General features: G+C 37.5%; 1 protein-coding gene across 2 annotated transcripts in view; it reads left to right on the forward strand.

Annotated features, from left to right (window-relative positions):
* LOC125416083 (uncharacterized) overlaps nt 1-23,911 on the forward strand; it is a 30,194-nt gene extending 6,283 nt beyond the window's left edge. Inside the window, exons 2-6 of one of the 2 annotated variants that reach the window (XM_085689783.2) lie at nt 5,814-5,922; nt 8,141-8,295; nt 9,276-9,401; nt 10,925-11,024; nt 23,134-23,911. The gene's annotated coding sequence lies outside the window, so the exon portion shown is untranslated. Of the gene's footprint in view, nt 1-5,813; nt 5,923-8,140; nt 8,296-9,275; nt 9,402-10,924; nt 11,025-15,142; nt 15,695-23,133 lie in introns of those variants that run through there. The other variant, XM_085689782.2, reaches the window with a different exon arrangement.
* The last annotated feature ends 1,792 nt before the right edge of the window (nt 23,912-25,703 follow it).

The raw sequence follows: 25,703 nt of genomic DNA on the forward strand, positions 1-25,703 counted from the left end.
TCCATTTATTATGAAATTAAATAACTTTGTAAAAGTTTATGGCTAGGTCATCCTATTACTTACTCTTTCCAACTAATTTCAAATAGAATGGGTCAAATCAAATAAGAATTTTCAGAGGATAAAGGGCACATGTTTTATAGCCTGGGAACATATTAGAAGTTTGAAGTAAAAACTGGACAAGGAAGAAAATCTAGAGACAATGCATTGTTTCTGCATTGTTCTGGACGGATAAACATCCACAGTTATCAGCTGACCAGGTTCCGAGTTGTGGGCATGAACTACATGTATAAAGATTACTCTCATCAGTTGCCACAGTAAGGGGGAATCCTTATGCTATGTCAAAAGATTCAATACTAGCATTTAAATAATATTCAATATCTGTTCATGATTTCAAGTAAACACAAAGAACCTGCCTAGAGAATTCCTCCCAGTAAGCATCTGAATGGGTGATATTGGGAGCACCTTTCCCCATTCATTATTTTCTTATGTTGAGGTGCAATTGACAGGCACATTTCAATGAGTTAAGTGCAAAGCTTAATGCATTTTGGCACACATATTGGCATACATAGATATTCTCTAAACAAAATTCACAAAGACAACCAACAGATCTGCCATCTTGCTGTCTATCAGCATTTTTCCTGAAATATATGCAAATATAGCCACTCATGATTCACTTTCTTTGTGCTTGACTTTTCTTTCTTGGCATAATTATTATTTGGAGAGTCACCCATGTTGTTTGATCAACACTTTATGCCTTTGATAATTATGTAGTATTCCACTGCATAGACATGGTAATGTGTTTCTCTTACCTGTGTGTGGATGATTGCTTTCTGGTTTGGGTTGTTACAAATGAAGCTGGTGTGTTGCAAGTATATGAGTGTTTCAATAAAACTGTCCTTTCATTTCTCTTGAACAAATAGCTACTAAAATAATGCCTGGGTTATGGCAGGTGCACGGTAAAGTTTATAAACTGTCTTCAAAACAAGTTTTACAGTTTTGTGTTCCCACAAGAAGCCTGAGAGGATTCCAGGGTTCTTTATTTTCCTTTCCTTTCCTTTCCTTTCCTTTCCTTTCCTTTCCTTTCCTTTCCTTTCCTTTCCTTTCCTTTCCTTTCCTTTTCTCTCTTTCTTTCTTTTTGTTCTTTTTGAGACAGGGTTCCTCTGTGTAATGACCCTGGCTATCCTGGGACTTACTTTTGTAAACCAGGCTGTTCTTGAACTCATTGAGTTCTGCCTACCTCTGCCTTCCAAGTACTGAGATTAAAGACATACACCAACACGCTCAGCTGGGTTCTTTTTAAAAAATTCTTTTTCTTATGGCCTTTAAAAATGATTTATTTTTACTTTTGTTAAGATGTGTGTGCATGCTTGTGTGTGTGTGTCCCCAGGTAATAGTAGATGCTATAAGATGGTTTCAGATATCATAAAACTAAAGTTACAGTCAGTTGTGAGTTGCCTGATGTTATGGTTAATTGTCAGTTTAAGAGACAAGCCATGCCCACTCCTGGTGACCCCTGCCCTTCTCTCGCCATCTTGATTCTCACTGTCCTTCTTGGTGTGCGTGCCCTTCTCTCCTGCTCTCCCTTCTCTGTCTCTCTCCTCTTCTTCTCTTTCTTCACCCCCGCTCTAAGTAATAAATATTCAATTCTATTATGTACAATGTGTCTGTCCATGTGCCTTCTACCCACCACCTGTTCACACCCCTGGGCTCACTGGGATCAGCCCACCCGGGACCAGCCATTGCTCAGGACTGGTCTCTGCCTGGGACTGGCTGATCTGTGGGCCTGCCTGCCTACTGCTGCCGGGGATCTCGCAGCATTTTTAATACCTGATTTGGGTGCTGGGAACTAAACTCTGGTCTTCTGGAAGAACAGCAAGCACTCCTAACTGCTGATAAATCTTCCCAGTCCTTCTTTATTACCTTTTGAATTTTAAATTCATATTTACATAATTATTATATAGCTTTAATCCAGTTGTTATTTTTATTTGCAAATCTCTAATGAATAATATTGATGAATGTTGTCGAATATTATTTTAAGGTGTGTTACTTTTGTTTATACTCTGGAACATTTGTTTAATGATGTAAATATGTGTTTGATTAAATAAAATTCACCTGTGGTGAAGAGGCTGCCTCAGCAGCTACCTGACTAGAAGTTGTTGGGAGGAACCATGTAAAAAGGGTTTTTAAGGAGGAGTAAGGAGAAGCAAGGTACAGGCAAAGGATTTAACATTGTCATTACCTCTCAGATTGAGATGACTTAGCAGAGTTTTAGCTACTTGTCCTGTTATTACCTCTGAAAAGCCAGCAAATACTCAATACTCAAATAGATACAAAGAATATAAATGGAAACCTATAGCTATGAAAGATCTAAAAGAAATTAAGCAAGCAATAGTATCTTATGGCATACAGTCACCATTTGTTAGGGATACAGTAAAGACATGGACTTCAAGCAGTAGGGTTACTCCACATGATTGACATCATTTAGTATCAGCAGTGCTAGAAGATGGGCCACAGTTACAGTGGAAGGGCTATTGGAGAGAGGAGGCTAAAGCCCTAGAACAGCAAGGCAGAGTCAAAGGATTTGAGGCTTCCTAAGGTCAAATTCTTGGTAAGATCCACAGAGTAAACTATTTACAATGAACACATCTTGCCCCTATGCTACACAGCCGCCTTGGATGGTTGGGACAGGTTTCAAAAATCAGGAAGAAGAATTGAATCATATACTAAGGTCATACAAGGCCCAAGAGAAACCTTTAGTGACTTTTTACAAAGGTTAACTAAAGTTGTACAAATAAGGGTAAGGGACTCAGAAGCTAGGTGAGTACTTATTGAATTTCTGGCTTTTGAAAATGCCAACTTAGAATACAAAAAGATACTTGGGACTTTAAAGGCCAAATCAGCACCAATGGATGAATGGATCATGCACATAGTCAATGTTGAGTCATTTGACTATAATACTGAGGCTTGGGTAGGAGAAGCAATTTCCAAAGGTATGAAGAAACATCAAAATACCAAATGTTTTAAGGGATCTGAGAAGGGATTGTAGACAAGGTGTTCCTAGAAATAATGTTTCCTCTGGGAATGAAAAAAAAAATGGACAGTCTTAGTCTTCAGGATTATGTAGAATATTAGGCAAAGGCCAACATTGGACCAATGAATGTAGACCACAAAAGTCAAACAAGGCAACCCATTACCATCAGGAAACTCCTTTTGGGGGGCCTCTTGCAGGTCAAATGTGGTCTGGTCAATCCCAATTACTGTGGAGGACATGCCTCCCCAGGAAAATTAAAAACTTCATTGCCAGTTGTAAAAAACCATACTGCTTTGGATGATAGAATAATCATGGAGGATGAATCAAAAATTCCAATAGAAAACAGGAAACATATATTTTGGCAGACTTCTATAAATGGTCAAAGACCAAAACTGAGAGTATGAATAAATAACATTGTAATTGAAGGATTATTGGACATAGGTGTGGATGTGACTATTATTACTCTAGAATCTTGGCATCTGAATTGGCCTCTTCACAAGGCAAATGTTCAATTCCTAGGAATTATAACCGTATCTCAAATAAAACAAAGTATAGGATGGGTTGAATGTATAGGGTCAGAAGGACAGAAAGAAAGGCTGAGGCCATATGTGGCTAATATAGTAGTGAGTCTATGAATCATGATCTGTTGCAGCAATGGAATACCCAGATTAACATTTCTACAGCCTCATGTTTCTGGGAAGGATATTATAAGGTACTATGAAAAAGTCACCAACCATTCAAATTGTACAAAAACACAAAAACAACTAGCAAACTTTCAGAGGTACCAATGACCCTACCTTTAAAATGTTTAACTAAGAAACCTATATGGGTTAAGAAATTACCTTTAACAATATAGAAATTGCAGGCTTTAGTACAGGAGCAACTAGATGCTTAGCATATTGAAGAATCAAGAAGCTCTTTAAGTCTCCTGTATTTGTTGTTAAAAAGAAATCTGGAAAATTGAGAACGGTGATATATCTAAGAGCTGTTAATAAGGTGATTCAGCCAATGGGCCCTCTACAATTTGAAATTCCTTTGCCTTCTCCATTGCCTAAAGTTGGCCTCTTACAATTATTGATTTAAAAGACTGTTTTTTCACTATACTTTTACAAGAAAAAGACAGAGAAAGAATTGCCTTCATAGTACCTACTTTTAATAATTCTTAGCCTACTAAGAGATATCAATGGCAGGTCTTCCCACAGGGAATATTAAATATGTCCACCCTGTGCCAATGTTCTGTAAGTCAGCCATTAAAAATAATACATAAGCAATTTCCTAAATCTTTAGTCTGCCATTACATGGAAGACATTTTGTCATCTGATTCAAATGTAGATACTTTAGAAAGAATGTTTGAAGAAGTGAAGAAAGTTTTACATAATTTGGAATTACAATTACTCCTGAAAAAAAAATACAAAGGAGGAATTCTATCAATTATCTAGGCTATGAAATAGGTTTACAGAAAATTAGAACACAAAAATCACACATTAGAAGAGATAATTGGATCCTTCCTCACATGTACATGTTAAAAAACCAATAACTGGAGCGCCCCTAAATTCTATGCTGATGCAAATAAATCAGGAATGACAGACTACAAATCAGAAGATATTCTCGTGATAATAAGGTACTTTAAAGTACTTCTCAATATAGTTACTGATTCACAATATGCAGAAAGAGTTATTTTGCATATTGAAACAGCTGAATTTATACCAGAATTCATATACAGAATTGACTTAATTATTTATTCAGGTTCAAGATATATTCAGGAGTAGGCTTTGTCCCATATACATGATTCATATTCAGTTCTATTCAGGTCAGTCAGGTCCTTTAGTACAAGGTAATACAGAAATTGATCAATTATTGATTGGAAATGTGCTGAAGGCCTCAGAATTTTATAAAAACATCATGCTAATAGCAAAGGTTTAAAAAGGACTTTTCTATTATTTGGCAACAAGCTAAGGAGATTATAAGGAGATGTCCTACTTGTTCTTTATATAACTTTTGCATAAGCATATATAAAACCACTACTTACAGAATGTAGCCCAAAGGGTACCCAAAAGAATGAAATATGGCAGATGTATATGTTCCACTTTGTAGAATTTGGAAAATTGAAATATGTACACCACAACATTGACACTTATTAAGATTTTCAGCGGGCAACTGCCTTGAGTTCAGAAAACGCTGATTTGGTATTCACAAATTTACTAGAAGTTATGGTCATCATGTGTATACCTGCACAAATAAAGACAGACAATGGTCCAGCATATGTTTCTAAGAAAATGAAACAGTTTTTTGTTTGTTATAATATAAAACATAACACAGGTATGCCACACAACCCTACAGGCAGTTATAGAAAGACCAAATTGAACTATAAAGGATATGTTAAACAAACAGAAAAGAATAAAAAATACCCCCAGAAATACATTGCATAATGCTTTATTAACCTTGAATTTTCTTAATGCTAATGAGAAAGGAACAACAGTAGCAGAGAGACAATGGATAATTAAAAAAAAACCTGCTGAATTAAATTAGCCAGTGTATTTCAAGGATGTGTTGACCTCAGGATGGAAACCAGGAGATGTGCTTTGTTGGGGAAAGGGTTTTTATCTTGTTTCCACAGGAGAAGAAAAGCCATGGATATCATCAAAATTAATCAAGATTCAGTTTGAAAAGGAAAAACCTTTTGATAAGGAGAAATTACAGCTCATCCACAGAGGTGACAGTCCTACAGGTTGTAAGGAAACCTCATAAAAGTTAAGGCAGAGTTCTGTTCTTGTCTTTGCAGGAAAATACCCATCTTTAAAAAGTCAAGAGACCTTGGACAACCAGATGCCTAAAGATGAAAGTATAGCTATTTAGAAAGAATCTCCAAGCAAAGAGAAATCTGACTCATGGTACCAATATCCTCTGTAGGGTAAAATTTAACTCTCTAAACATAAATATCTTTCTACTTCACAGTATAATGATAGTTGTGACTCACATAAAAAAATCAAAGCTGGCTTTGAAGTTGGACAGTGGCTATCTTCTATAAATCAAGGAATGTTGTTTAAAAAATTCGAAGTTTCTGTCTTGTATCAGGAGTCACATAGTGTGGGAGAGAAGGAAGATAAAATTTAGGTACTACTATTATCAAAACTCTGCTTTCAAAAAATTTTACTTCTCCCCAGACCTATTTTTGTCTTTATGGTACTTTTCACTGACTATATGTCTTTATGAATAATGTTTAAGTTTTCCACAATGAACAATAAATTTTTCTGTAGTAATCTTTGAAGTGTCCAGAAAGAAGTTGGGGCTCTACAGCAACGATTCCACCTGGTTATGCTGATAACACCACTTTAAGATGGGTTTTGGGTTACTGATGTAGGATTCCCCATCTGTATGCTGTGAATACCATTGATTAATAAAGAATCTTTTTTAGCCAGTGAATTAGCAGAGAAGAGCTCGGCAGGGAAAACTAAACTGAATGCTGGGAGAAAAAAGGTAGTGTCAGAGAGAAGCCATGTAGCTCCATCAGAGACAGATGCCAGAACTTTACCCAGTAAGCCACAGCCTCATAGCAATACATAGATTAATAGAAATGCATTAAATTAATATGGAAAATTTAGACAATAAGAAGCTAGAGCTAACAGACCAAGCAGTGATTTAATTAATACAGTTTCTCTATTTCAGGAGTCTGGGTGGCCAGGAAACAAATGTGCAGACTCCTACAACTAATTGTTGTACCAACGTGGGACTGACTAAATCCATGTATAACCTGAGGGGGCTTGGAAAGGAATTCTAGACACAAAAAATAAAGTTAAGCATTTTCTCTGGTGGGCTCTATTTGCTAAAGGCACAATTCTTTTAAGAGAGGGTTTCCAAACTCAACAATAGCAGCAAAAACTACATCATTTCAAAACAGAAGCTTCCTGGGCTGTGCTGCTAGCAAGAACTCTGGCTCTTTCAGGAGGTCGAGCATTTAAATAGTATTCGAGAGAAGAGTGCTACAACTTGCTTAATGGAAACATAGACCCACTGTGTGCCTGAAAATGGGACTGTGAGCGTGGCTCATGCTAAACAGATCTCTGCCCTGCCATGTTGGACTAGGTGGAGCCAAAAGGCAAAGCAGCATTAGAAACACTTAGCATTTTAAAAAACACCCCTGGACAGAAAAAATTTACAGATACACGATAGGACAGATTCAGACATAAAAGAACTCTAAACGAGTCACAGTGTTGTATAAAAGTATGTAGGCTTGTGTGAGAGAAGAAAAAAGTATAGAGAGTTATAAAAATAAATAGATGGTTTAAGAAAAAAACAAAAAGTCTTTAAAGAGACAGAATACAGTTATAAATTAAAGGAGTAAAGATAATAAAATAAATATTAAAAAGTAATGGAATAAAAACAAATAAGCCATGTAAAGATGGAATATATACAGAGAGTTTGGATTATGTATATTATTGTATTTTCTTTAATTTTTTTTTTTTACTGTGAAGGAGCTAAGTACAGAGAGACATTTCATTTTATGGACTGCTAAGTTAAAAGTATCTTGTCTTCAAAATTTAAGTATAAGGATTTGTTGCTTTGGAAAAGAGGTTCTCTTTTGTTTCCACAGAGGATAAGAACCTGTGAAATCCTTCTAGACAAATGTGGTTTAATGGACCAAGACACCCTGAAAAGTTAACGCCCCAAAAAGTACTTTGCCCAACAAAAAACAGGAAGCAGTTTGGAGAGAACTATGCCCAAATTCCCTAAATAATTGTCTATAAATGTTTGCTTACATTTAAAAGGGGATATGCCATAGAGATGGATACTTTACATTGGTATGGATCTTGGTTTATTGATACAAATTTAAGGTCAATTGTGTTACATGTATATTTCTGCTCTTGATTAAGGTACTGTGTTTGGCAGCTCGCTTAGAAATGTAACGTATAATTAAGAAATATAGGTTAATAGATAATCATCTATAATAGTCAAACTTGTTATTATGTTAGGTTTTCTAGATATATAGAGAGATATATTTCAGTTAAATAGATAATCTTCAAACCTTTCAAAGATTACGGAATATGGCATTTAAAGTATTTTAAGAACTTGGGACTTTTCATGACAGTGAGGCACATCTGCTCCTGGCAGGACCAAACTACTTCAAGAGGAAGATGGGCATCAAAGAGGTTCCTTATGAAGTTTGCTGACCTTTTGGGAAAGAAACTACTCTTGCCTGGACTGCAAGGCATGAGCTAGACATGCAAGGCCCACAGAAAAATGACGACTGAACTTGCCTGAAGAAAGTAAGAAGGTCTTTTGGGATTCTTGTTTCATGAAAGAGTATGCCAGGCATTTTGTAGGACACAGAGGAAAGTCACTGACAAATTGCCAATATAGGTGGAACTGTCATTGAAACTTTCTGCTTCATGGGAAAGTCTGCTGGATACTATGGGCCTGTAGGTTGAAGATTGATGGCCCAATAGTACAGAAAAGCTTTGGGTGACTATCTAGGCAGCAAGAAGTCTCTTGGAAGTTGTTTACAATGTATTTCCTATTTACTTAGGTAATTTTATATGCTTCTGGAGTCTTTGATGGAATTGAAGAATAGATAGCTATAGTTATAGTTTTCCTTAGTTATGATAAAAATAAAGTAAATATAAATATTGTAACTGTAATTCTTGCTTGATAACTTTTTAATGTAATTTTACTATGTTAAAGTTAAAACCTTCCTTGATATTTAAACAGAAAAGGGGAGGTGATGTGGGATTCCTCTCTGTATGCTGTGAATACCATTTGTTAATAAAGAATCTGTTTCAGCCAGTGGCTCAGAAGAGTAGAGCTAGATGGGGAAAACTAAACTGAATGCTGGGAGAAAGAAGGTGGAGTCAGAAAGAAGCCATGTAGCCCCACTGGAGACAGATGCTGAAATTTTACCCAGTAAGCCACAGCCTTGTGGTGATACACAGATGAATAGAAATGGTTAAATTAATATGTAAGAGTCAGCCAATAAGAAGCTAGAGCTAAAGGGCCAAGCCGTGATTTAATGAATACAGTTTTTTGTGGTTATTTCAGGAGTCTGGGTGTCCAGGAAACAAATAAATAGCCTTCTACAATAGGTTACAAACTACTCAAGGTGATTCCAACTTGGCCAGCTGAGGTGTACCTTCTTACAATGTTCTGGCCAGAACTTCTAAATAAGAACTTCAGAAAAACCCAACTGACAACTCAAAGACTTTCTGCAATTTTATCAGACAGTAATCTTGAAACTTAACCATCATTTTAGTTTTTACAGGATACCACAGAAATAACATTGCCCCCACCATACTGGAAGTAATTCTAGAAAACAACAAACAAAACAAAACAAAAAATAAACCAAAGTTTGTCCTCAGGACTGGGAACAGTATTAAAGGTTAGTTATAACTGATATGGGGATGGGAGTGGAAATAAAGTAAGCTCTAAGATCTCTTTTGATAAAAAAAGGGGGGGATTGCATGGGATGGGATAATGGTAGACTCAATTATTACTTGTGATCTATTTATTGATAATTTACATTGGCATAGATTCTTGTATATTGATACAAATTCAAATTACATTTGTTATGTTGAACATACTCTTATTTCTGTTTATAATATTTGTGTGCCTATGCAAAGTTATATTATATGCATGCATGTTTTTACTCTGCTTAAGATATTTTGTATATTAATGCAATTTTAGGATATATGTATCATATTTCACTACACATTTCTACCTTTGATCAAGATACTTATTTATTATTAACATTTTGAGGTCAATGTCCTTATTCACTGTTCATTTGTTTAAAGATTGTTTAATTTTTTAATACGAAGCCTTAGTCTTTAAGCTATATAGTATTAAGAATTACAGGTCAATAGTCATCCATGCTTGTCATACTTATAGTTAGACTAATCAGGTTCTTTAGATGCATAAAGATTATATTCCACATAGATAATTAATCTTCAATCACTTCAAAGAATTTTAGAATATGGCATTTAAATAATTTAGGATTCTGTTGACGTGAGACACAATTACTCTTGGAAGCACCAATCTTATCCCAAGAGAATGTTGGGCACCCAAGACTCTCCACTTGGAGCTTGTTTCCTTCTCGGCAAAACTAGCCTTTGGGCAAAGAACTGCCCCTCCCTCAACTATTGACAAAATGCATGGTGTCTAGACTGGGCACGTAGCATACAAGCAAAAAGACGGCCAACCCTTGCCAAGACAGGGTAAGACGGTTTTTCAAATTTTCCTGCCTCTGAAAATGGTCTGTCAGTTACTCTTGGCCTTAGCCAAAGTTGGTTACCCCACCACTGCAAATGAGATTTTGGGTGACTGCCCAGTCAGCTTGTTGTCTCTGTTGTTTCTTGTACCGGTTGGAAGTTGCTTGATTGCACTTCTGTTTACTCAAGAAATATTATTTCCCTTCTCAGGTCTTTGATGGGTTTGAAGACTAGATAGTCATTATTACTTTCCTTTCATGACTTAGCCAAGTCATTTTCAATATAAGACTTAGACTTCTTAGGATAGGATAATTGTTGAAACATTTAGCATATGTTTCTTGTTTGATGTTGTTTATGCTGGTTGTAATTCTAATATTTATGTATGTTTTGACTCTTCTTTTCCCTGGACAATACTTGATATTTGTCCTTATTGTATATAGTTTTGTATTAAACTTAGAACTCTCTTATTTAGACAAAAGGGGAAGGTGCTGTGGGAACTCCTTCAGCCAATAGCCTTTAAGATATCAGCCCACATTGGACATGGTCTCATGTACTGTAAATGCAGATGAAAGTGTGCACAAGCCTCTTGGCTATTGGATTCAATTCTAGTTCCCAGCGCTTGTAGAGGACTGTGAATTGCTACTCTTTCTGTGAGTTTATCGCTGAATAAATAAACCTTTGTTATACTCTATTTCAGGCTATTGTGGAACTCTTTTGTACACCAGCAGAAGAAGGAGAACTTCTTGGGAGATTCAAGGAGGTGACCTGCCTGCTGTTCAGCCTCTTTGGGGAGCAGGGTACTCAACCTTTGAATCTTGAGCTTTTTAGAGGGATAGAGATTTAAATAAGTTCCTGTTGTAGCTTTGAAGAGTCAGGGCCTTCAGGAGCAGAATTTCCACAGGCTGTGGCTCTTGTGGCCTAACCACTGCTGGTAGTGGAGGAGTTGCAGTTGCTGACTCAGAGAGCCATAACTTAAAAGGCAGCAACAATTAAGAAAGAAAATAACAGGTGAACATCTTTTAATGTGCTTGTTTCTCTCTCTCTCTCTCTCTCTTAGTGTAGACAAAGTGTAATATATTTAAATATATATAAATATAAATAAAATATATTTACCCAATTTAAATTTTTTTAAATTTAATTTTTAAATTTAATTTTTAAATGTGTGTGTATGTGTAGACAGAGTGTGTTAAAATATTTACCCAATTTAAATTTTTTTAATTTAATTTTTAAATTTAATTTTTAAATTTAAATTTAAAATTGATTTATTTGTTTTATTATTATTAGATTCTTAAAGTCTTAATTTCTGATACAAGTGCCTTGTTAATATTCTCTCCAACAGTGTGTGGCTCGCTTTATAACAAAACTTTACAATATTTCTTCTCAGACCTCTTTGATGCCTTGTTCTGACCATGTTCGTTTGAAGCCCTGAACATCTAGTCAAACAATTGGTCAGAGCCACAGGATTCTTATATAGTTACATGTCTGTTCTCTTCCCAAGTAAAGAGAGTGATCAGTGTACTGCTTCAAGGCTACACGTCCCTTGCATTTTTCTGCAGTGTCCCATAGAGAAACTGCAATGCTTCCCTTGTCCATTTCTGCATGATGCTTGTGCATTACCATCTGTGAACCAAACATGAGTTGTCTCTTCTTCCATTTCACCATCTGATTGTAGGGAATACCATATGATGTCATAGGTGCAGACTGGGGAAAGTTGAGAAGGGGATGTAACAAGAGAGTGACTAGAAATACATAGGCAGCTGCTTCACATATTTGGGCCCATTCCTGTATATATGTTCATCTGACAACCAAGTGCTCTTGCCCATGTTGTACATGCCCAGCCTGCTGGGGCTGTCCAGGTTTTAGGTAGAACAAGGTTTATTAAGTCACACTATCGACCCAAAGGCTGTTTCTTAAAAGGAAAGTAGTTGTCTGCTTGCGATGTTAACGATTTGCTCTATAGTCCAAAGGTCTACTCTGTAATGTAATGGATGTAAGGGCCATCCAGAGGTTCCAGAGAATACTTGCATTTGGCTGACTCTTTAACAACCATTAGAGCAAATGGATGATTTGATCCAAGAGTTTCAGCAGCTTAGGCATCATCCTGGATAGCTGGTGAGCCTTCTCTTCTAAGCATCACTCAAAATTAAAAGCTGCTTGGATGATTCTATAAAAAGACTTAGGTGACATCTTAGATGAATAACATGTTTCCTTTTTAGCCCAAAGAAGGCCACTATGCATTGTGCCCATGATATCTAGAGACATGTTGACACATACCACAATATCACATCTGTGAAAGACTCTTCAAATTTTGTCATTGATTTTATCCTACCACCTAGCACGCAGTTTACACTAGTTACCACTTGTAGCCTACTAGGTTTAGTCAACACAATGCCGCCAATACCTTTGATGAGATGGACCTGTGGATTTCTTGCAAAAATATCCAGTGATTAGAATCTCTGTGGACCTAAGGCATGAGAGGTGATATATTCCTGAAACGAGACTGGCGCCATTGTATTGCCACGAGAGAGCAACTGAGTCCTGCTGGGCTTTAGTAACAGCTACAGAGACAAAAGTATTTTCTACCTCAATAGCTGCATGCCAGGTGGCAGCGTATATGTCAGTTTGTTCCGACAATGAAATCACATCTGGAACAGCAGGTGCAGTGGAATCACCACCTGTTTAAGATTTTATGATATCCCATTGCATTTTCAAAACCCATCTGTTTCCAACTTTTCAACATAGGAGTTGAATGGCAATGTGGTGGACTTCACCAGCCTTCCAACTTTCAAGACCTTGAAGTGGCACCAATCCCAGAAGTCCCTCCACAGACACAAACTTGTTTTGACTTCCTACTTTCCTGACATCGTCATTGCTAGGGATCTCATTTGTCCTTTTCTTCTGTAACAGCCCTCACTCCACTGGTGAGGGAAGCAGTGTGGAATTCTGCTAGAGGCCAAGAGTGTCTACTTTAATAATCCTGCATTCCAGAACTAGCAGGAAAAAAAATAACACAGCAAGATACACCAGATATATACCTTCAGGTCTATATGTCTCTACTATGGCTGGCAGGACAAATGGCAATTGTTATCTCCTGGATGAGTTTCAGGTCAGACTAAGTTATCAATGGTCCTAAGCATGCTGGGGTACTTCTGTTCCACCAGTGCATAGTCACTTGAATAAAAGTGTATTCTTCTGCATAGGAAAAAATGTAGTGTTTGTCTAAGTGTGGTTTAGTTCTCCTTACATGACAGTGTCCAATTCCATACTTTTTTATGAAACTGGTATAATTTAATTTTATGGCTACCTAATTGCATATATATATAAAATGGGATATATATATATATATATGATATAAAGAAAATGGGAGATATATATATATATATCTCCCATTTTCTTTATTCACTTTTTCATTGGCTAGGATCTAGGCTGGCTATATCCTGGCTGTTCTGAATCCTGTAGCAATATGCACATGCAATGGTTTGCTTAGTGAGCTGGCTTACAGTCCTTTGTTGATTACCCAGAAGTGATGTGGTTGAACAATGTGGTGGTATTATTGTAGGAGCTTTTTGCTGATTTCCATGGTGGCTGTACCAGTTTACATTCCTCCCAGCCATGTTGAAAGGGTTCCTCCTTCCCTGAATTCACATCACGCTCACTGGATCTGTTTTCCTGATGATAGCCACTCTGATGTGATCCAATAGTAGTTCTAAAATTGTTTTGTTTGTTCCTAAGGATGAACTCTGCGAAGTTCAAAAGTTAATACAGGCTCTAATTCATCCAAAAAACCAGTTAGGCTCTGAGTTTGGATTTTAGAAATCTCAGCTGTGTTCCTATAGGTGATAGGATTTCTTTCCAAGATGACATAGACATTTTCTCTTATTTATATCAGCTTGAGCTGGGAATTTCAATACTGGGGCTCAAGGTCATTTTTCTTTTTCTTATTAGTAACAGTTTCATTATACCAGATAGTTGAACTAAAATGTTTAAATATCAAATACAAAGGCATTCAGGACCTTGCTTTTATAACCATGTACATGCACCACCTAATAATAGGGTAGAGTCTGATAATATGTCATTGGTACTTTTTGTTTTGTTTTTGCTCGTTGTTCAAAAAACATACACTGTGCTTCCACCACCATGATAGCTGTGTTTTCATTAGGAGATAAAAGCTTATGAGACCCCATTGAAAATGAGGTCAGTCATTTACATGAATGTCATTATGTGGTCTCACTGTATTTGGGTTAGAAATATCCAATAGGGATATTTAATACACTTCTTTCCTTGTATTTATTTATTTATTTTAATGAAATGGACACTTGCTCCATAGCTCAGGCTGTCATTGAGCCTCCCTCTCTCTATATATATAGGCTTCAACATCTCAATCAGCCTGCCTCAGTCTTCCTGGTTCTTGGATTATGGGTGTGTGCCATTTTTCCTAGAATACTTTTAACATGATTTTTTATTGATTCTTTTGGAATTTCACATCATGTATCTCAATCCCACTCATCTTTCAGTCCCCCCGTATCTACCCTTTACCCTTGTAGCATCCCCCAAAGGAAAATTTAAAAATAAAATAAAAATCTAAAAAATTGAATTAATAAAAATACAAATAAGAATATTAAACAAACAAAAACACAGACAAAACCAAGAGCAGATAATACAAAATAGCAACAAAAAATAAACAAACAAAAAAACATTTTCTTCCTTCACCTCCCCCATCTCTATTGCCTATTCATTCCTTTGAGTTTGCCTGAACTATTTAATTCATTTCTATTCCACAGTATGCCAAGAGTTATCAGTGCCCTCTTTATTATAATAAAGTTATCAATGTCTTTAAACCTTATCAGTTTAAAATAGTAACTTCAGAAGCTCCAGAAAAAAAAATCACAAACTAATTAAGATTCTGTTTCTCCAGTTTCTTTCAGTGTAAGAGTTCTATCAGTCATGGTACAACAGAAGAAGAACTCAGCTATATACATTTAAACTATCTGGAACCACTCCAGCCCCATGCATCTTGAGATTCAATATCTACTATTTGTACAAAAATAAAATAAAGTTGAACACAACAGCATTATCATCCACAGTTAGGCAGCGAGGGGCAGATAACCCTAGGATTCGGGAAAGGTATCCCCCAAGTCCCAGGGATGCTTCCCAGTATGAAAAGAGCTTTGTCCGCAGACCCATCTTCATAGTATATCTGATGGATCCTGGACAGCAGTCTATCTGGAGATGTATGCCACACATGAGGGAGGCATTTTCTCAACTGAACTTCCCAGATGACTATGTATATTGTCACACTGACAAAAAATTTACCAGGACAGAACAGAAGAATGTTTATGAAGAGTCAATGTACATGTGTGTAAAATAATAAAATCTAAAATACAGTATTATTAGAATATTCAATTAATGCAAGAAAAGGAAAAAACATGCACATATTTTAAAATAAATGGTTTCCCATGTGTTTTCACGTTCCGACTTTTTATTTGGATGTGACAGCAATTCTTTTACAAATGAGCTGGGAAACCTCTGCTTTTCAGTTATCTCTCACGATTCTTTATGATGCTCTGCCTGAATGCAAATTGACTATGGAGATAATTTTCTAATTACATCCAAGATTTCTTTTGTTCAGAATGGTATACAGTATATATACCGCATAGTTCCTCTTTTCAGATTTGAGTAAAATATAGAGTTCCTTGAAGATAGTTTAAGGCCCCTCCCCCCATATGTCAACATCTTTTAGATAAAGTGTTTAATTACTTAAGCGTGTCATAAGTACATATGTGATTACTTAATTTAAAGCCATGACTTTGCTAGTTGCTTTTTGCTTGTGTCATCTATGCTGCTTCCCCTTCCTCTTTAAGTTTTTTTCTTGGTTAAATTTCAACTTCTAAAATTATATTTATTTATGTGTTTTGTGTGTGAGTGCTCTATCTGCATGTATGTCTGCAAGCCAGAAGAGGGAGGGCATCAGAGCCCATTTTAGATGGTTCCGAGTTGCCATGTGGTTGCTAGGAATTGAACTCAGAGCCTCTGGAAGAGTAGCCAGTGCTCTTAAGCAAAATTACCGAAATTGCAATTTTATTAACACTGTGTTTTTTATTTTGTCATTCCATTTGATACACACACACACACACACACACACACAATTCTTTTTTAAGATTTATAGCATCTATTTTAATTTAATATGATTTTCTATCAAACACTACAGCACACTTTATATATACTCTAGTAATATTGCAACAGTGTATATTCATTTCTTTATTTCTGAGTAACATACTAACATATTATTGTTATATATTCAATTCAACTCATTTTGAAATAACTAGACTCTATTACATCACTTTACTTTAAAAAGATTTGAGCAATAAAGACAAGCATTCCATTTCTGAGTACGCTTACTGAGGCTGGTGACACCGCAAGACTCTATGACTTGTCTTATTTTGGTATTGTTTTTTCTGTCTAGAGGACTTAACTTTTTTTTTTTGTAGAATTCTTTTGCTGGAAGTGTTATCTTCTGCTTTTTCTATGCCTTATGTTGAGTTAGTTCCCCACCCCCTCAACTTGACACTGGCTAGAGTCAACTGGGAAGAGGGAGTCACAGTTGTGGACTTGCTTCTCTCAGATTAGCCTGCGGGCAGGTCTCTGGGGGATTTTCTTGATGGATGATTGATGATTGGCAGGTGGTCCTGGGTAGTCTATGAAAGCTGTCTAAGCAAGCAGATTAGCATGACTCCTCCATGGCTTACCTTCATTTCCTGCTACCTTGGCTTCCCTCAGTGATGGGAAGCATTTGGGAGTTGTTAGATATAGCAAGTCCTTTCTTTCTCAAGAAGCTCTTGGTCATGGTCTTTATTACAGCAATGGAAAACAAATGAGTATACCTGATACAGTATTTGGCTTTGGGAAAATAGAGTTCTAGGTATGGAATTATGGATGGAAGGAATTTTTGTCTGTTTTTAGATTTTAGGACTTTAAAAGTAGTGTGTTGCTATTTCTTGGCTTTTATTTATTTCTTCTAAGGCTCCAGTATTATCCTTACCTTCACTCCTCTATATAAAATAAATGGCATAGCTTCACTGATGTACAGATTTCTCTAAGTTTTCTCCAAGTTTCTTTTGCTTGTGGTTTATTGAGTTTCTTGGATTTTGGAGTTTCTGTAATCAGATCAGTGAAATCTCTCTCCTCCCTCTCCCCCCTCCCTCCCCTCCCCTCCCCTCTCCTCCCCTCTCTCTCATCTCCCCTTCTTTCTCCTCTCCTCTCCCTCTCCTGGTCTTTTTTTCTCTTTGGGTGTGTATGAATTCATGTGTAACTAGCATGTCTATGTGCCATATGCCAGTTACAGATAGGACAGCATCAGGTATCAGTCCTTGCCTTCCAACTTGAGATGAGGTCTCCTTTTGGTTTTCTGCTATATGATATCAGGATATTTGGCCCACCACCTTCCAGGGATTCTCCTATCTCTGCCTTTCCTTTCTTCTCCATAAGAGTGGGACTTATAGACACTGCACTGAGTTTCGCTTGTGCTGATGTAATGGGCACAGGCATGGCAATGATTGTAGCCTCAGATCCAGAGGGAAATGGAAAGCCTTCCGTTTCCATCCAGTGTAGGTGTCAATGGTGTGTGCAGAACATGTCTGTTGTTTTCTCCCGCCAGACATTCCCTGCCTGAAGACTGCTCCTCTAAAGAGAGTACTCCTACCACGATTAGCTAGACTTTTCTCCTTGCTCCAGCTGTGTCCCATAAACCCTGCCTTCTTGTTTATCTTAATAACTCTGCCTCCTTACTCAGCTGTATGCAATAATCCCACTTCCCTGTTAAACTCTATATTATAAACATTGAGCTTCTGGGTACTGAGGTTTCTCCACCCAAGAGCTCAGACTACCCAACCCCATCTTTTTTTTTTTTAATGTGTCTGTCTGTCTGTCTTTCTTCATTACCCTGCTGCCCTGAATCAGGTCTATGTCCCTGGAGCTGCTTCAAGGACTCAGCACAAAATACTATCAAATATTTTATCACTGTGATGAAAAAAGTCAATAATGCATGAGCTAAAATTCATGGTGTTCTCTTACTAAAAGTGAGAAAGAGATGATATGATATGATATGCATTTAGTGAAGTTAGCATCCTCTATAATACATATAGGCTGGAAACTAGAAATAAACTTATTTTTCATATAAATGAATTGCTTGTAATTTCTTAAAATTATTGGAAATAATGAGACAGTTTATCTAAGTGACCACCCAAGAAATTTATATGTTTCTGTATGTAATATACAAAACTGGAATCAATGTGTTAATAAACAAAGAAAATACACATGGGTGTCAGTATAAGCAAACACATGTAAGAACTTTGTGGAGAGAGAGGCTGTAGAATGGCATTGAAACACTTGAATGTTCAATGCTCACAGAAAGAAGCACTCAATACTAGAAATATATCAATTCTTCCAAAATTGATTTTTAATGCAATTCTAATAAAAATCAGAACAGTATTTTGAGTGTAACATGACACATTGATTTTATAATTTATATGGAAGTTAAAGGGCCCAAATAGCCAAACCACTAAAAGAGAAAAATAAATTGGAAGGCCTTGCCCTACCAGACATGAAGATTTATTATAAAGTTGTAGTGATTAAAACTCTGTGGCATTGGTGCTAGGAGAGACGATTTGTCCAATGGAACAAGACAGAGAGCCAGGAACAAACTGATGAATATACATGACCCAAGAGGCTTTGAGATCAACTGGAAGCGAAGGGGGACTATTCAATAACAGTTCTGGGACAATTGATTCTCCACACAAAAGAAATGACAGCAGATCCCTTCTGCACAAAGAGCACAAAATCAATTCCAGATGGATTAAGGACTTTAACAAGAAAGCAGAACTTTAACATCGCTAGAAGAAAATGTGGGAGAATATATTTTAGACCTTAGGGCAAAGAAATCACTCTTGAAAAGGACAAAAATCACTAACTAAAATAGGAATGACAACTTATGACAGAACAGGTTAGAATTTCTCTTGATCGTTAGTCACCATGATGAAAATGAAAAGACAAAATATATATTAGCAGGCATTATTTAAAATGTGTGCAGTTGAAAATATACATATCTTTTAACATAAAAAAGCTATACATTGGTTAGAAAACCATTCAAATAACTCAATTTAAAAGCTGGCAAAATAAAGTAATGAACTTTCTATGGGATAGAAAATATAAACATATATAAACAATTAAAATTGTCAAGCTTATTAGTAAGTCTGGAAAAATATGAATTAAGATATCAGTTATTCTCCATTAAGTGGGTGAAAATCAAGGAATCTGACAATACTTGATATGAGAGAAGTTATGATGTAGTAAGAACTTTTGCATACTCTGTTGGGTATATGAAAAAGTATACTAAAAATAATTTGACTTTATAAAATTCAATATTTATATAATTTATTTTCCACTATCATACTTCTAAGCGTATGTCTTTTTTTAGACAGCTTCTCATGTCGTGCAGTAGACCATTTCCAAACTTTATACGTAGTCAAGATGACCTTGAACTTCTGGTCCTTCCAAGTGCTAGTATTACATGTGTTCCCACCATTCTTGGTGCATGTGGTGCTGGTGATCGAACTGCAGGCTTTGTACATCTTGGGTAGGCATTCTACCAACTCAACTCCTGCCTCAGTTCATAAAAGTCCTTCACCTGTATCAAGACCCAGTAATACCACTTTTGGGTATTTATCCAAAGGATGCCCAATCGTGCCACAAAGATATGTGCTCAACTATGTTCATAGCAGCATTGTTTGCTATAGCCAGAACCTGGAAACAACCTAAGTGCTTCTCGATCAAAGAATGGATAAGGAAAATGTGGTTCATTTACACAATGGAGTACTACACAGCCGAAAAAAATGACATCTTCAATTTTGCAGGAAAACGGATGGAGCTTGAAAACATTATTTTGAGTGAGGTAACTGAGACAGAAAAACAATTATCACATGTACTCACTCATAGGTGGTTTTTAAACATAAAGCAAAGAAAACCAGTCTACAAGTCACCATCCCAGAGAACTTAGACAACAATGAGGACACTAAGAGAGACTTACATAGAGATCTTACATAGAGACTTACATAGAGAGACGTACAAGAGAGATATATACATGGAAATTAGAAAAAGACAAGATCTCCTGAGTAATTGGGAGCATGGGGACCTTGGGGGAGGGTTATAGTAGGGAGGGGAGAGGCAGGGAGGGAAACAGAGAAAAATGTAGAGCTCAATAAAAATCAATAAAAAAGACTATAAGTCTCAAAAAAAGATATGTAAGGTTCTTCATTAATACATTATCTTTCTGTGTAAAAAACAGAAACCCCCATGCAGGCATTGTCAAACTGTACGTACATGTCACAACTTGAATAAACCTTGACGTCAAGTCTTTAGAATAATGCTCTTTGAACTTTAGAGCATGGCATTTATTACAATAAAGATTCTCACTAGTGGATCTGAGCTGCTGCCTGGGATTCTACACTTCTGGCTCCACTATGGGTAACATTATGAAAAGCAAAGCCCTACGACTACCTATGATGCATGTGTGTGGATGTGTGTGTGTGCGTGCACTGCTGGGAATTCAATCCAGGGTCTTGTATATGCTAGCTTTCTAGAACTACATCTCTAGCTTGGCAGCAGCTTATTAATGAAATTCAAAAACAAGCTGATCTGCGTAGAATTGTTTATACATATTGTACATGAGATAAACCGGTAAGAGTTACTGTCATAAAAGTTAGGATATTTGTTATACTCGGGGGACTAGGACTCATGGAGGCTATATTAGATAGTTACCAGATATTGGCAATGTTATGGTTTGTAAGTTGTAGGGTGGCTCATGGATTTTACTTTTTTAATGAACTAATTGTAATCATGCATCAGATTCATAATTGGGAAGAAGAGAAAATCAGATGAATAGGAGTTTTCAATCTTTATTGTACACCAGAATTTCCCAGAGATTTTTTTCAATGCCATTGCCAGCTTCCAGTCTTTATCTATTCTGATTTAATTGGTCTGGGTTGAAACCTGGTTCTGTTGCTTACTAAAAGGTTACCATGCTGTGCTGATGTTCAGCTGTGCTTGAGAATCATGGTGTCAGAGCACCTGTGATATCCCTCCAAATGCCAAACAGCACTTAGTGTGAGAATGCAAAATGCCTTCTTTTTCTTCTCATTAGCTAGATGTCTGGAGAAGGGTGTCCTGTTTCAGCTTAAGTGGCATTGTCTTCTGTAATTGAAATAGAGCCTTTTAAACTACAACCTTCCTGACCCTAGACTGTGTATCATTGTCATGACGGTTTTTCTGGTATCGGGTACCGTGTCGTGCAGAGTTGTCACTTGAAATGCATAGGAATGGGGGCTGAGCTGGCTGAATGAGTATTCACCAGTAGTCTCTTCTATGTCAATTCTCATTTCTCCCGTGGGTTCCCACTTACACTTATCTTTTAAGCCACGTGTGCTTAGTATAACCGTTTGCTTCCAAGTTTCTCCTGGTATGCCATGAGTCTTCCAATGCTAGGGTACACTTTGAGTTTTCTTAGGCCCCAGTGCTCAGTTTGGGGTCCCCATAACTGTTTAGTGAAGTTGTAGAAAAATTCCTTTTGGAGACTGATCTACCACATGTTGTGACCTTTGGTTGTCTGGTCAGAATTTAAGTTCTTAGGAGTAAGGCTTTGGCTCATTGGTCCACAGAGAGACCCTCACTGACTAAAGCCTGCAGACATGTGTAGAGTAAGATATGGGTCCAAATTTATTTCAAACTCAAAATGCATCCTGTAAACGTATACTATTCTAATGGTCAATTTTTGGAGATGTTTTGGTTTCACAGTATAATTAAGCAGAAAGTACAGAGTTCTAGTATATACCACAGCGTTGCCTACTGTTTATGTACCTTAGCAGAATGAGAGGATTGTGGTGAGCAACAGACCTACACTCACACATTGCTATGGTCACACTCCAAAGTTTCCCTTATGGTCCAGCAGCCTTACTACAATAGACCTTGAGGAACGCAACATAGCTAAAACACAAGACAATACTTCAAAAGAGTATTTATGGATATCTTAGGGGTCCCTTGAGATGAAATGAATAAATTGCTTGAGGAAATATAGGAAATACAAACAAATAGTGGAACAAGATGATAAAAATGACTCAAGACTTGTAAGTGGAAACAGAATCAATAACCCACATTATGGGAAAACTGGAACTGAAAAATTTAGGGACTTGAATAGGAAACTCACCAACAGAATACAAGAGACGTAAGAGAGAATCTTGGTCATTGAAGACAAGCTATGTTGTGATATTTTGTTTGTGTTCTGACAAATAAAATTTGCCTGGAGATCATAGGGCTGAACTAGCCACTAGTTAACCATAGATGTCTAGAGTTCTGTACAGACAGACAGGAAATGATAAGACAGAGCAGAGACAGAATCTCAGCCATTTTGGTCTGAGGAGTCGGAGAGATAAGATGTGATTGTGGCTGTGGTTAGCCCTATTACTGGAGATAATATCTGCACTGAACACAGAGAAGTTGAGATAGTGCCCATCTAGAGATTCCACACACATGAGCTATTATACATGGTTCTGGAAGGTACACAGCATACCACTAAAAGAGAAAGGTAAACACCAGCTACAAACCTTACATCTAAAAGAATGACCTGTTTGCAAGATATGCTGGTGTAATAGTGGCACAAAGCTTTTGGAAGTAACCAACCAATATCTGATTTGGCTTAAGGTCCAGTCCAGGAGATAAAACCCATCCCCAGTGCTGCATGGGTGACCAAGAACCTGAGACTAGATAGGTTAGGGACCTAGGGGAAAACCATATAATACTGTTCTCCTAAAGGAACACAGTAATCAAATGACTTCTAATGTCATTCTGCTATATTCGTAGATTTGTGCCTTGCTCAACCATCATCAGAGAAGCTTCCTCCTGCAGCAGATGGGAACAAACACATAGAGCCACTGCCAGAAAATATGCAGATTGTGTAACCTTGGAATACACCACCATCAAAGGAAGGTCTCCACCAACTCCTTCCATTCAGGTTTCAGAGAACTCTGTGGAAGAGGGGGCAGGAAGAGTGTAAGAGCCAGAGAAGATGGAAGACACCAAGGAATCAAGGCCTTCTAGACACAATAGGGCTGGTGCACACACGAACTCACAGAGGCTGTGACAGCATGCACAGGACCTCTGTGGATCTGGACCAGATGGGATATAAAAGCTAAAAGGAGAAGAGGATAGAAGATAGATAGTCCCATCCCTAACAAAAAAAGCTATCTGCAATTGATAGCCACTAGAAAATTAAAATTTAGTTTTCTCCAAGGCAGTCTCACTAGGGAAGCAAATCATTGTCAAGGGTAGGCTCCGTGCCCAGCAATAAATGGCCAGTGGCATCTTTGGAGGTTCTTTGTTTCATAATGTTAAGTCAAGACATTATTTTTAACCTTACTCATCTTTTGCATATATATAATAGCTTCCAGGTTTCTTTTCGGGGGATGGAGTTTCTGTGTTTGAGAACATGTGTGTCTCTGTTTATATGTATTTTTGTGCCTTTGGGGACTCTTTTTGTTGTTGTTTTCTTGGTTGGTTGTTTTGTCATATTTTGATTTATTGTTATTGATTTGTTTTATTTTATTATTCTTCCTAAGATGCCCGTTGTTTTCTAATGAGAGACCAAAGCAGGTAGATCTGGATGGTAGGGAAGATGGGAGGAACTGGGAGGAGTGGGGGAGGAGAAACAGTAATCAGAATATATTGTATGAAAAAATATATTTTCAATAAAAGAAAAAAATCCAACAGACCTCGTGAAAGGGCCCATGATTTAGGAGGTGAGATGTGACCTGCAGAGGTGAATTCTTCAGCTAGCATGTTAGGACTTTTAGGTGACAGACAGCTAAGAGGCTGCGCACATCCACTCTGGGGGTTGTACCTTGGCTGAACTCAGGCAAACACTGTGGGGGATTTTCTCAAGGAGCTGTGTGACTCTTGAGAGGGGAGCCTGAGGCTACGGAATGTCTCCTGGGCTACTTGGGGGAGGTGGAATGCTAAGGCCTTTAGGAATGAAGTGGAAGGATCTTAGGAGGACAGTTTCCCAGTGTGAGGGAAAGGTGGCAGAATGTAACCATGTGTGTGGTGTCCATTCTTCTGACTACTCCACTGGTCATACAAACAGTGCCTTTGTACTCATTATTCTAAAGTTCAGGTTCTGGCATGTCTTATTTTTTTCCACTTACTCAGATCTCCTGTTACTCCCCGCATGAATTCTACCCTGCAGAAACCTCCACCTAATGTCTTTGAGTGTTAATATATTGTCTATTATGACCTTCGTCCTCATCAGCCTTTAACCTTTCTGGTTCCTCTTGTGCTCTCTACTTTCACCCAAAGAATATTCAAATGCACGCACCTACCTTCCAGAGTTGCTACTGTCTTTCTTCCTTTGCTGTTTGGAAAATAGCTAAAATTGTATTGGCAGGCCCAAACTGGAGAGATATTGTTAATTTGTGTCTTCTCGCCTCAGGCAGAAATACAAAAGCACCATCGCTCAGAACCCTCAGCTCTTAAACATTGTCCAGAAATGTCAGCAACATGCAGTTTTGAGAGAGGCTACCTGGTGTGCTGGTTCAGAGCACAGGCTTTGGTAAAGATGCCCGTGAATCAATGTTAGGACCGTGATTTACAAGGCCAGGTGTCTTCAAACAGAGCAGCTGTTTCTGTGGCGTTGCATATGGCAGGAAGATGGCAGGTGTATTTACCTCCCAAGACCAGGAGGGCTAAGTGAGTTGCCATACACGAAGAACATATATTTGTCAGCACGGCAGACACCTCTGGCAGACAGTGAGTGCTATATCATGCACGAATGCTTGCTGTTTTCAAGGAGAATCTAAGCATTTGGCTTTCCACTAGACATTCTTCAGGGCTCTGGCACGCTCTGTCTTTTCTCTTCCTTTAGCAGGGTGCTGAGAAGAAGTCAAAGAGGATGTAGGGAGATTTGGGAAATAAAAACACTTGTGAATCTCAAGGCTAGGTGTTGAATTCAAAGACAGACACTGAATAAGAAGACTCCAGCTGACATTAGTGATTCCCCAGGAATCTACCTCCCTGTCCACCGACCATGCAGAACCACGTTCCTGCTGGAGATGGCTGCTCAGTTTTATCTTCTTCATCTGTCTACCACCGGGATGTGTCAGTAGTGAAATGAAAATTTTTATCTTTATTTCTAATTCTTTCTCGATATCTCAGTCATTGAAGGTTTTACATCCAGGCCATTTGGGTGTCATCAAACCATCGGGTTTAAACAGGAAAGATGATGAGTTGTGAATGTTTATGAGGAAATGGTAGCAATTACAATGATGGTAATGAAGAATGAAGTGAAGAGATGGGTCTGTTGGGATGCTTCCCCTGAGCCTAGGATGGTGGAGAAAAGTGGTCCAGTGGGCTTGGGCACTGCTGTTGTACAAAGATGG

This window comes from Myodes glareolus, chromosome 4 (genome assembly GCF_982192425.1).
Source record: "Myodes glareolus chromosome 4, mMyoGla1.1, whole genome shotgun sequence".
NCBI lineage: Eukaryota > Metazoa > Chordata > Mammalia > Rodentia > Cricetidae > Myodes > Myodes glareolus.